Source organism: Dasypus novemcinctus, chromosome 12 (genome assembly GCF_030445035.2).
Source record: "Dasypus novemcinctus isolate mDasNov1 chromosome 12, mDasNov1.1.hap2, whole genome shotgun sequence".
NCBI lineage: Eukaryota > Metazoa > Chordata > Mammalia > Cingulata > Dasypodidae > Dasypus > Dasypus novemcinctus.
The window spans coordinates 58,140,034-58,152,311 of NC_080684.1; the positions used below are offsets into that span (position 1 = coordinate 58,140,034).

Genomic DNA, 12,278 nt, shown 5'->3' on the forward strand with positions numbered 1-12,278 from the left:
TAGGAAAGCAAATCATGCATGATAGTTTTTTCCCCCAATATAATCACCTTCATCATAAAAAACGTGAATTTATTAATGATTCATCCATGTGCAATGCCATGTAGATTACCTTTTAGCACCAGAAAATCTGACAAGCTCTGTCTTAAATGTGAGAAGCTGAGTCGTTTCACAGACTTTGGAAAAGAGAATTTTTGATAACCCTAGAGGTGGTCTGGCTAGTAAGTAGCAGAGGCAGAAATGAAAAAGAATAATGTATTTGAAAATGCTTATGTGACAGTCTCATCTGGAACTATACAGCTAATGGTTCCTTATATTACCAAGCAGTAAAGCATCATGGGTCTATGTAAATGAGTAACCAGATTTTAGCATTCATTCAGGTAAGAAGTGACTTTTCCCAGCAAAAAGCTGTCAAAATACCCACCACTGGGAAGCAAATGTGGCTCAAATGATAAGGCCTCCGCCTACTATATGGGAAGACCCAGGTTCTATCCCTGGGACCTCCTGGTGAAAAAGAAGAAGAGAAAGCGTGCCTGTGCAGTGAACCAGTGCCCGCAAAGCGAGCCGAGTGCCCATGTGGGTGCCCATGTGGCAAGCCAAGTGCCCACATGGAGAGCTGAGTGCCCATGTGAGTGCCCGTGTGGCAAGCCAAGTGCCTACATGGAGAGCTGAGTGCCCATGTGAGTGCCCGTGTGGTGAGCCAGTGCCCGTGTGGTGAGCCAGTGCCTGCACAGTGAGCCAAGTGCCTGCACGAGTGCCTGTGTGGTGAGTCAAGTGCCCTTGTGGTCAGCCAAGAGCCTGCATGAGTGCTTGTGTGGTGAGCCAGTGTATGCGTGGCAAGCAGAGTGCCTGCATGGTGAGCCAGTGCCCGCACAAGTGAGTCACACAGCAAGATGATAACACAACAAAAGAGAGATGAAGGGGAGAGTCAAGGTGAAATGCTGCAGAAACCAGGAACAGAGGTGGTGCAATTGACAGGGAACCTCTTTCCACATCAGAGGTCCCCAGGATCAAATTCTGGTGAATACTAGAGGAGAAAGATGAGAAGACAAAAAGAGAAGTAGATACAGAAAATCATACAGTGAATGGACACAGCAAAAACAGCAGGGAAGGGAAGGAGAGGAAAATAAATAAATCAGTAAGTAAGTAAATAAATAAATAAATACACAAAATTTAAAAAAAAATACCACCCATTACCACAAACACAGGAAAGAACGTTGAGTGCTCAGAACATAGAATCTGGATTCCACCAAGCACATAGTTGCAGGGCCAGGAGGAAATGCAGAGTTTAGATTGGAAAGATAGAGATTGGCAGCATTGCACCTATACAGTGAGAACCTGCAATTCACAAAGGAAGGAAGCAAAAACTTCCACAGAAACTAGAAAAAACAGTGTTCAAAATGCACTTTGAGGGTGGCGGACTTGGCCCAGTGGTTAGGGCGTCTGTCTACCACATGGGAGGTCCGCAGTTCAAGCCCCGGGCCTCCTTGACCCGTGTGGAGCTGGCCCATGCGCAGTGCTGAAGCGCGCAAGTAGTGCCCTGACATCCAGGGGTGTCCCCAACATAGGGGAGCCCCACGTGCAAGGAGTGTGCCCCGTAAGGAGAGCTGCCCAGCACGAAAGAAAGTTCAGCCTGCCCAGGAATGGCGCTGCACACACGGAGAGCTGACACAACAAGATGACGCAACCAAGAGAAACACAGATTCCCATGCCACTGACAACAACAGAAGTGGACAAAGAAGCAAACAGACACAGAGAACAGACAACTGAGGTGGGGGGGGGAGGGGAGAGAAATAAATAAATAAATCTTTTTTTAAAAAATGCACTTTGAGAAAGTAAGCAAAGACTAAAACTTATTAGAGAACCTTAAGCCAGAAGGGACTCTCTTGGACCAGATCACAAGGAATAAACCAAAATGGAACACATTATACTATAACAGTGACTATTTCTTTAGCCACCCGGATTACCATTATCACTAGGTTCTCTGTGAGAAAGAACTTGAGATCAATAACGGAAAACGGAAACCACTCAAACTTTTTTTTACAGCATTATCCATCCCTCTTGTTGGATAGACATTGATGCAAGGCAAATATACAGTTCAAAAGATCAGAAGGCTCTAAAGAGTGATGATGACTCTATCCCTCACATTCCTTCCATCTATTTTACCCTTATTTTATTTTATTTTTTTTACTTTGTGAACTGGTTTGGCTAACAAATTGAGCAACTCACTCCCATACCAAATTCTTGGATTCAACAAAATTGTTTACATTTCCCAAAACAAAATGCTCAAATGCCTTCAAAACTAGGATGCAATATGAGGAGATGCCACTGGCCAAAGAGATACATTACAAGCAGTCCAGAGTGCAGATAACTTTGAATGCATAGAAGGGATGCTACTCCTATTTCATAAGCAAAGGACTTTAGAATTCTGATCATCTTCCCTACAACCAAAAATGACACAATTGGATTTTTTCTCAAATGTTAAATAAATTCCATAAAGGTGACCCTAAAGTTACTTAACAGCTACTATATACTACGGTAGTTAAATTTTTTAAAATGTTTACCTTGTAGCATTTAGTTCCATAATATGGTCCTTCTACTAGACTCTAGGAACTACAGAGTATGTGGTAAAAGAAAAATCACCACAAAATGGCAATTTGTGGGCTTTAGTATGGCTAAGCAGGTAATGGTTCCATGGCTCCTAGAACCACAAAAAGAAAATTCTATGGGGTCCATTTAAATCACAAGCGATTTGGCACAGTTAATTCTATTTGCCAAATACTTCTGACTCTCCCTATTTCCAGGCATGTGAGAGGATTGCCTCTTTAAACTCCCTGTTGGTTGGAAGAGTCATATGATGTGAAAATAAGTCACCTCTAGGAAGAAGCATTTAATTGAAAACATAACGCCTTCCAGAGCTCTCTCTTCCTTCTCTCTGGGAATGACCGAAGTATTAGAGATGGTGACTACATCAATCTAGGCCCCACAGTGACTTTGAACAGACTTTAACCTAAGCTTCCCTTCATCCAGCTGTGGATACACAACGAGCATACAGCACAAGAAGAAAATAGACCTTTGTGCTTTTAGGCTGCTGAGACCTGAGGATTGTTTGTTTCAGCAGCATGACCTAACCACAGATTTGAGTTACCTCAGTTTAGAAGGAATCTGCACAAGAAGGTACTAACACAACAGACTCAAAGAACTGACCCAATCTTCACTGGGATTTCCCAAACTAAGGATTATGGTAAATATCTCAGAGGGTCTCGGGCTGACTACCCTCCCTCATCAAAACTATATCCCTAAGGAGTACTCTTTAGTCAAAGGGACATTCAAGGGTCTGTAGGCTTTACAACTCATTGTCCCATTGATTCCAAGGGATAGGTCTACTCTCTGCCTTCTTTTATCCTAATGTTTTAGGCACTAGATTCATCTGGGAGAATAAAATAGTTATGCAAAGTGCCTTGAGGGAGTTTAGAGTTAAACTTCTCTGTAACTTCCAGAGGGTAGAACATTTGACAGGTTAATTCCCAATTCAGTACTATCTTAGCACAGGATATTTTTCCTCACAAATCATTTACTTCAGGCCATTTACAGCACAAACTTCAAGAATTATTTTGAAAAATAAAATGTTTCTCAAACTCAGTGCCATGTTTTGATGGAAAGGGGAATTCCTCTCATTTTCTATTTACATCACTCTTCATTTTGTTCTATGAAAGATAGTACTGGGTTGTCATAACAACCTCTAAAGGCAAGTCGCCCTGACATTTCACTAGAACCTTAAGAGATTTGGCATTTTTACAGCCCCTCCCCACCACCATCACCGCCACTACCAGGTCTATGAGTTAAATTATTTTAAAGAACTCAAGGTTGACTGCATTTCTTTTGGGAGAAAACTGATCTAACCAAGCTTACCAAACTACAAACAGCCCTCAAATCACAAAGTTATTTGTGTTCAAACTACAAACAGTTTCACAGAGACCATCATTAACTGAAAGCTACAAGAAAAACAAGCAAAACAAAATAAAAAATACCGAAATGCTTTTTTCTTGTATTTTCCTTTTTTTAGCTGGCATAGTAAATGGAAACAACTTAAGCAAGGTAGTCAGGTAACCCTGTCACCACCAGCAGCTACAAGCCTCAGAAAATGTCTTTTAAGTATAGCATTTAGAAAAGGGTTTTATATTTAGCTGTTTCCCTCAGGTCTTCTTTCTTGGCAGTAATGTTTTTTAAATGCCTAAACCTTTCTTAGTACCTAAGAATTCCCCTAGATTTCATGAATTACTGCAAATGGGTAATCACAAGTGCAAATGAGTAATTGGTAACACGAGTACCCATCTGTGCAGGCAATTAAGTGCCTTGAGCAAGTAATTGCCTGGTTTTACAAGGGCCTATTTAGAAAGCTCTGCTACAGTTGAGGCACATCGTTTTTGAATAATTCTGCCATAACACACAACAAAACTTTTACTTGAGACACATACTTTTAAACAAGCAACCAAACAACTTATAATTTTTAGTCTTACAAAGATCATACCTAAGAAGCCATCCCTGTAATAAACTGATTTCAAAAGCGTTTCACACTCCTAGACATGCTCAGGGCATTTTCCAATCAGAGCAGACCTTTGTACAGAAAAAGCCCAACCTGGCTAATCTTCCAGATGATTGCCTTTTGTCCCAGCACCTTCAGGAGATTTCTAAAGCTTTTGGTAATTCCTTCATTAATTGATTCAACAAATATTTATTGAACATCTACCATATACAAAGTATTCTAATCCCCATGCAGAATATAAAAATGAATTAGAACATGAAATCTTCTTTTATCTTACACTCCACCAGAAAATGGAAGACAAATTATCCAAAACACCGATAACTTTGTGAGTTAGGGGCTGTGCCAGTGAACCTGTCACTTTTCCAGGCTACCCCTAATTAAAAAAAGGCATGTGTTTTGGGTAAAAATCACAATGACAACAAAAAAGTATTTCTGAACTGAGCATCCACCAAGCTGTGCCACTGGTCCCCCTACTTCTCCCAAATGGTCTGCCTGCTCTCTTTTTGCAAGGTCACCCACTCTCTTTGGTGGCCATTGTCTCAGTTTCTGAGGCGGCTATGACAAATACCACACAGCCAGGGCTGGTAGCATTCTGGCTGGCGGGCAACCCTTGAGTTTCTTGGCTCTCTCATCACACGGCCACGTCCTCTCCTTTCTCTTCAAGTTTTCCATTGACTCCTGGCTTCTGACTCCTCCCCACTATGTCTGAATTTCTGCTGCTTATAAAGGACTCCAATAATCAGATCAAGGCCCACCCTCATCTGGTCAGGCCACACTCCAACTTAAACAACATTTTCAAGAGATCCCTTTCTAACAGGCTCACACCCACAGGAACACAGAGTAAGACCAAAAACATGTGTTTTTGGAACATAATTCAAACCACTACAGTCATCACTATTTCTCTTCAGCAACTTTTAACTTTGTTCCCCTCTCTGCTGCCAAAGGTCTTACTTAACTTTTTATTTGTTTGTTTTAAGGAGGTACCAGGATTGAACCTGGGACCTTGCACATGTTAAGCACACACTCAACCACTGAGCTACACCTGTTCCATCAATAACTATTTTTGATCCCATCACAAGCTGCTACTTCTCTGTGACTTCCAAACTCCTAATTTTTCCTCTCATCACTGCCCACTGCCTTTAAATACTACCTATATACTGGAAACTCCCAAATTTGATTTTCAGCCTCAGCCTCTCCCTTGAATCCCACACTTGTCTATCTAACTGCCTCCTTGTCATCTCCACTTAGGTATCTGTGTTAGTTTGCTAGAGTGTCCATAACTAGATACTATAAACAGGGTAACTTAAACAATAGAAATTTTTTCTCTCACATTTCTGGAGGCTAGAAGTCCAAGATAAAGGTATCCACAGGGCCATGCTCCCTCTGAAAGCTCTAGGGGAGAATTCTTCCTTGCCTCTTCCTAGCTTCTGGTGGCTGTGGGCAATCCTTGGCATTCCTTGGCTTATAACTGCATTACTTCAACCTCTGCTTACATCTTCACATGGCCTTCTTCTTTCTGTGTCAGTGTATTCTCTTCTCTTCTTATGAGGACACCAGAATTGGATTAGGCCCCACCCTAATCCAGTTACCTCATGTTAACTTGATTATATCTGCAAAGACCCTATATCCAAGTAAGGTCATATTCATAGGTGCTGGGGGTTAGGACTTGGACATTCTTTTTTTTTTTGGAGGGGGGTGGTTAGTACAATTCAACCCATTACAGTATCTAATGGTCATCTCATTCTTTCTTTCCTAAAACCAACCCAAACCTACTCTTCCCACCATTTCCCCATCTCAGGGGTTGGCAGTCCCAAACTTTATATTCATCCTTGTATCCTCTCTTTTGATCACACCAGACATCCAATCCATCAGCAAATCCTTTTGGCTCTATCTTAAGATTTACGCAGGCTCCTTCCACTTTTCACACCTCCACTATTATCACTTGGTCCATGCTACCATCACCTCTTACCTGGATAACTCCGATCACTTCCTAATTAAGCTCTCTACTTCCAAACTTGCCCTTCTAGAGTTATTCTCCTGCCAATCATCAGAATGGTCTTCAAATGGCTTGCCATTTAACTCAGAGTTGAAGCTGAACTCCTTACAAGAATCTACAAGATCTTTAATGATCTTCCTCATAACCCCATCATTCTTTTTATCTTCTCCTACATCCCCTCCCCCAGTCAATATACTTCAGGAAAGCTGCCTTCCTTGCTGCTCCTTGCACATACTAACCACACTCTTGTTCTCACTTGCTAGGATGCTCTTCCCCAGAGGTCGGAGTAACTCTCTCCCATCCTTCTTTCTGGTTGCCTTATCAGGGGGGTATTCCCCAAGCATCCAGGTAATATAATGATGCCTGCCTATTCCTACCTACCACTCTTTCTAGTCCCTGCTTTATCTTTCTCTATAACTCTTTTGGGTTTATTTTCTGCTTCCCCTATTAGAATGCAAGTTCTGTGAGTGATGATATTCTGTTCTGCTAAGTTTCCCAGCATCTCACACAGTCCCCACCATATAGCTTCATGTAGGAATGAATGAATGAACAAATATTCCCAAGGTAGAAGACGCCATTTCCCTATCAGAATTACTGTTCTTATTAGGCTTCAAAAAGGGCAGCGTTGCTCTCTCAGGTCTTATGCCCTTCTCTTGCAAAGATATTATAACAATGTTTCCCAGATTGGCACAACTTGGAAAGTTTCTCTCAAAGACAAACCAGCATGAAAGAATGCAATCCACTCTAAATCTTTTACCACAAGTTGAATTCCTTGCCTTTGAAGGATACTTCCCAAGAAGCTGAGGGAGTTCATTGTTTGAGTCTTTTTGTTGTTGTTATCACCCATCCCCCTCACCCCCCACTGCCTGTGCTCTCTGTCTGTGTCCATTTGCTGTGCAGTTCTGTGTCTGTTTGCCTTCTCTTCTCATCTTCTCTTTAGGAAGCACTGGGAACCAAACCTAGGGCCTCCAATGTGGGAGAGAGGCACTCAGTCACTTGAGCCACCTCAGCTCCCTGGTTTGTTGTGTCTCTCATTGCCTTCCTCTGTGTCTCTTTTTTGTTGTGTCTTCTTGTTGTGTCAGCTCATGGCACAGGCTAGCTCTCTGTGGCATGCGCCAGCTCGCCTTCACCAGGAGGCCTCAGGAACCAAACCCAGGACACCCCATGTGGTAGCTGGAAGCCCATTCACTTGAGCCACATCTGCTTCCCCTGTTTGAGCATCTTAGCCCCACTGTCCTGGTGCCTGAATTCATGGTCTCTCCCAGGCCAACTGTCAGATCTTCACATGATAAGACTTCCGGTCAGCCCAAATCTCCTATGTTAGGCCTCCCTTGGAAATCTCATAATACAAACAGGAAGACAGGGTGAAAAACAGTGAAATCTTTTACGTAACCTCACATTATCCATCTACAAGTTCAGGAAGCAACAACCTTAATTAACACTGAGCTCAGAATTTCAGATACTCGCCTTCACTAAAAAAAACAAAGCACCCGTCTTCCTCATGAGATAAAGATACTAAGAAGGTGTGACTAAGTGTTTCAAATAATTTCTTTTTAAAGTAAACTCTTTAGAATCCAACTAAAAGAAAGAGGACAAATGAAAAAGGGACTCTCTCAGACGCTCAGAAGGATAAAAAAAAAGTACATGAATATGCATGTTAAATAGATTATGCTTTACCAAAATTGGAATACCATTTTTAAAGATTTAACTTAACTTATTCCATCATTTCTAAGGAAGGAAAATTTGAACCATTATAAAACTTCAGCAAATACTGAGTGCATTTATTACAAGCCTTTCAAAAATGTCTCTCACATCTAAGTTAATATGCTACTTTTTAAAATTATGATTCACAAAATTTAAGTGGATAAACATGTTGTATATTTTCCCATCCGCACAAGTAAAACAGCTCTCTGTATTTTAGAGATACATCCAGTAGCTCACATAGTACAACCCTACTATTCCACACAACAAGATTTGTGAAGAAGAAAGTGAAAATAGAAGGTTGAATTATTTAAATAGATAAAATTCTATGGAATGAAAGTTTCTCTTCTATGGCTTAAATACTGGTCCTTCTGCATGATAAAAGAACATGAAATTTTTCTTATAAAACTTTCTCAAAATGGGAAAATAAAGCTTTCTACTAAGAAAATAGGACAGGAAACAATAGGAGGCCCTTTGTAATAAATAATCCTATGGCTTCTGCTTCCTCCTAGAAAATCAGATAGGTGTAATAAAAGCACAATTACATGGGGTACTCTGAGCAGTCAAATTACAGATTTTTCCCTCGAGTTCTGACTCTACGAAAAAGGCATTAAATGAAGTGCCACATGTTCACATTTTCATTTTAATTACCTCTTTAAAATGCTAAGATTTTTGAGCCACATGAGACTCATGTACATTTTCAATCACATAGGACTCAATATTTGAAATCATTAAATTCTCATTATACCTTGCTGTGATTCACATGCTACCGTATCTATATTTAATATTATGTGTTTAAGTAACTTGCCTAAGACCATTTAACAGGTTAATAAAAGAGTAAAACTGAGCATTGCAACTGCAATTCTACATACTAGTTGAGTGACCTGGGGTTAGAATCGGAACCTCTCTGGGTCTCTTTAACAGGAAAAAATTGGACTGGAAGTTTACGGCATCTCTTCTAGCCCTAAAAAGTCAACCATTTCCTATTCTCACTTCTAGGCTCAAAACTTTCATCTCTCTACTGTGTTTAAACTTGAGACCCTCAAAGATTTCAGGCCTTCAAATTCCAATATCAACCAAAATCCCATGCATATAAGTGTTTATTCCTCTTACAAATCCCTGAAAGAAACCTTTTAACAGCAATGAAAGTAGAGACGTTCTCTGCCCACACTATCCAATTGCCCACAGTATAACCCTACAAATACATCATACCAAGGAAAATTCTTTTCTTACCTCTCGGTTTTCCAGCCTTCTGTTTCTATTAATATTGTTTTAGTTTGCTAGGCCACTATGACAAATACCACGCAATGGGTTGGTTTAACAGTGAGACTTCATTGGCTTACGGTTTTAAACTAGAAGTGCAAAATGGAAGCATCAGCAAGGTGATGATTTCTTCCAAAGTCTGAAACAAACTGATGCTGGCTGCTGGCAGTCCCCAGGGTTGCCTCAACGTACATGGTGAAATCCTCTCCTTTGTCTTCTGGCTCCAGGGACCTCCCCATGGCATTTTTTCACAGTACAGTACCTGAATTTTTTCTGCTTATGCAGGACTCCATTAATCCAGATTAAGGTCCCCCCTGCTTCAATTTTCCACACCTGAACTAAAAATAACATCTTCAAGAGGTCCTATTTACCAGGGCTTCATACTCATAGGAATGCAGATCAAGGGTAAGAACATGCCTAAATGGGTATATAATCCAATTTATCACATTGTTTTAGCCTCCTAGTTTCTTTTCCTACACTTTCATTTCCCTCACCCTTTCAATTGTCCACTTCTTAAAAGACTTCAGGTGGCATAATAAGGAAACCTGATTTACTCTGAAAATCCTCTTGCTCTTCCTACACACTAGGAATCCTTTGTTCACTGCAATGCAAGAAAATGTGGCTGTTTTTGTTTTGTTTTATTTGGAGTTATAATATTGCCTCAAGGTCATCTTTCCACTCCAACATCTCTGACTCTTTCTGGTCACTCTTGCCTATAATCAATAGTGATCTATTATCTCTTTTTACACATTTATTTTCCTTTGGTGGTAAAATAACATACTTAACGGCAGAATAAGGATCTACCTGGAATGGCCCCTCTCCTGGTTATGAGGTTAGAGAGAATGAAATTGCTGCTCTGCCCTCCGTGTCCACTGCTACTTGAAAGAGGAAGGGGTGAGGAGTGAGCTTCCTTAGACCACACACACACTCGGTGACTAGCACAAGGTTCCACCATCCCCACCATCATGCTCAGTCCCGTTGCTACAGGTAGGTGAGTTTAGGATTTTCCCAAGAGGAGACACAGTCTTCAGTGAATAAAATACCTTATCTCATATTCCCATAGCTGTTAAATTTCATCCTATATATTCCAACTAAACCAACTAGATCTTCCCTTTTCCCCTTTGTTTTCTTCATCATACTCAAAGAATAATTAACAGCCTACAAAATCTCAGGCAGGCAGCTAACCAGCCTAAGATTTTCCTAAAAAAAGAATGAGACCAAATTTTCCTTGGCCTTCTTTCTTTCAATCTTACTCCCACTGTACTGGATGTTACCCCAGAGTTACGTTCCAGGGGTCCAGTTCAGTAGCAGCCCAAATGGAATTGCTTATCTTTCAAAGGAATCTAATATTTGAGCCTGGTATTGAGACTAGACTATTCCTAAGGAGAAAGGCTTACACATCAAAATTCCACTAAACAGCTTAATATTCTGACCTCTTCATTTTTCCATTCATTCAGTTTTTTCAAGAACCCTTTATTGAGCATCTATGCTCAATATATACAAGGCTCTACAGCAGGGAGCAGGGTCACAAAAGACAATAAAACATCAACATATCAATAAAACATAAGAAGAGCCCATCGCTTGCTACAGTGGCCCGGAAGGAGAGGATAATGTGGTATTAGCGAGTTGGTCACTTCTGGGACTCACAGTAGTTATGTCTTTCAAGAGGGAAGGGGACGATGGGAGTTAACTCAGTGTGCTCAAAACACAAAAAGTCGGTGACTTTTTGGCCAGTAATATTCCAGAGAATGAGGCACTGATGCTGCGGGATGGACGCTTTGCTTGTGTCATCTGCCCACACCAGCCTGTACTGGACACCCTGGCCATGATGACTGACCACTGTGCAGGCAAGAAACGTCGGATCAGCTTGCAGCTGTTCTATGGCCAAAAGCAGCCAGATAGGGGAATGGAGCAGAATCCAAAATAGGAGAATGAATTGAGGAGGGAGGAGACCAAATCTGAGGCTCCTCTGCTGGCCCAACCTCGGTTTACCACCCAGGGTGCTCTGCACAGAGCCCCCCACTTGAACAGTTGCTGCCGCCGCAAGTACAGACCAGAAGCCCCAGGTCCTTCTGTCTCCCGTTCCCCTTTGCCACCCCCAGAAGTTGAATTCCACAGCAGGAAGATCAGCAGGGAACCTGAGCCCGGGACTAGCCCACAGGCCAAGGAGTCAGCAACTGCCTCAGCGCCTCCACCCATGAGCCACAGGAAGATAAGCCCTGGATCATTACCTCACCGTTCAAAGCTCTGGATGGATCCCATATGGACGAGGTCGATAGGTGAAAGATGGCAACGTTGAGTTTGACTCTGATCAGGAAGAACCCCCTGGTCTCCCTTTGGACTAACACTCACTTTCCCCATTTAATTCCCAAATAAACTACAACAGGCACAGGAGGCCGGGGAGGGGGCTACAATATGAGGATTTCTAAGAAAAGGGAGGAGCAACAAATTACAGAAATCAGAGTGAAGACATTACAAGAGAAAAAGATTGCAAAAGACCAGATTCCAAAAGACCATATCACATTTGGACATTTAGATGGGCTGTGCAAGCTATAGTCATGTGACACCTCACAAAGAGAAAAAACATACATGCATCTCTTTCCCTCTGCCTCCTTCCCTTCCAGACAAATCTGATGATCCCTTCCTTTGCAACTCCCCCAAAGAGACGCAATTTGCATTCACATAATGCAGCCAAATTATTTTACAAAGTGTGTTTCAATGCTTTGACCCTTTTGACACCAGGCAATCCCTGTCACTTTCTTTGAAACAAGTTGC

The 12,278-nt window shown here is 41.6% G+C and overlaps 1 pseudogene; it reads left to right on the top strand.

Annotated features, from left to right (window-relative positions):
- Window positions 1-11,157: 11,157 nt before the first annotated feature.
- On the top strand, window positions 11,158-11,848 carry LOC101439825 (sodium channel modifier 1 pseudogene; annotated as a pseudogene).
- The last annotated feature ends 430 nt before the right edge of the window (window positions 11,849-12,278 follow it).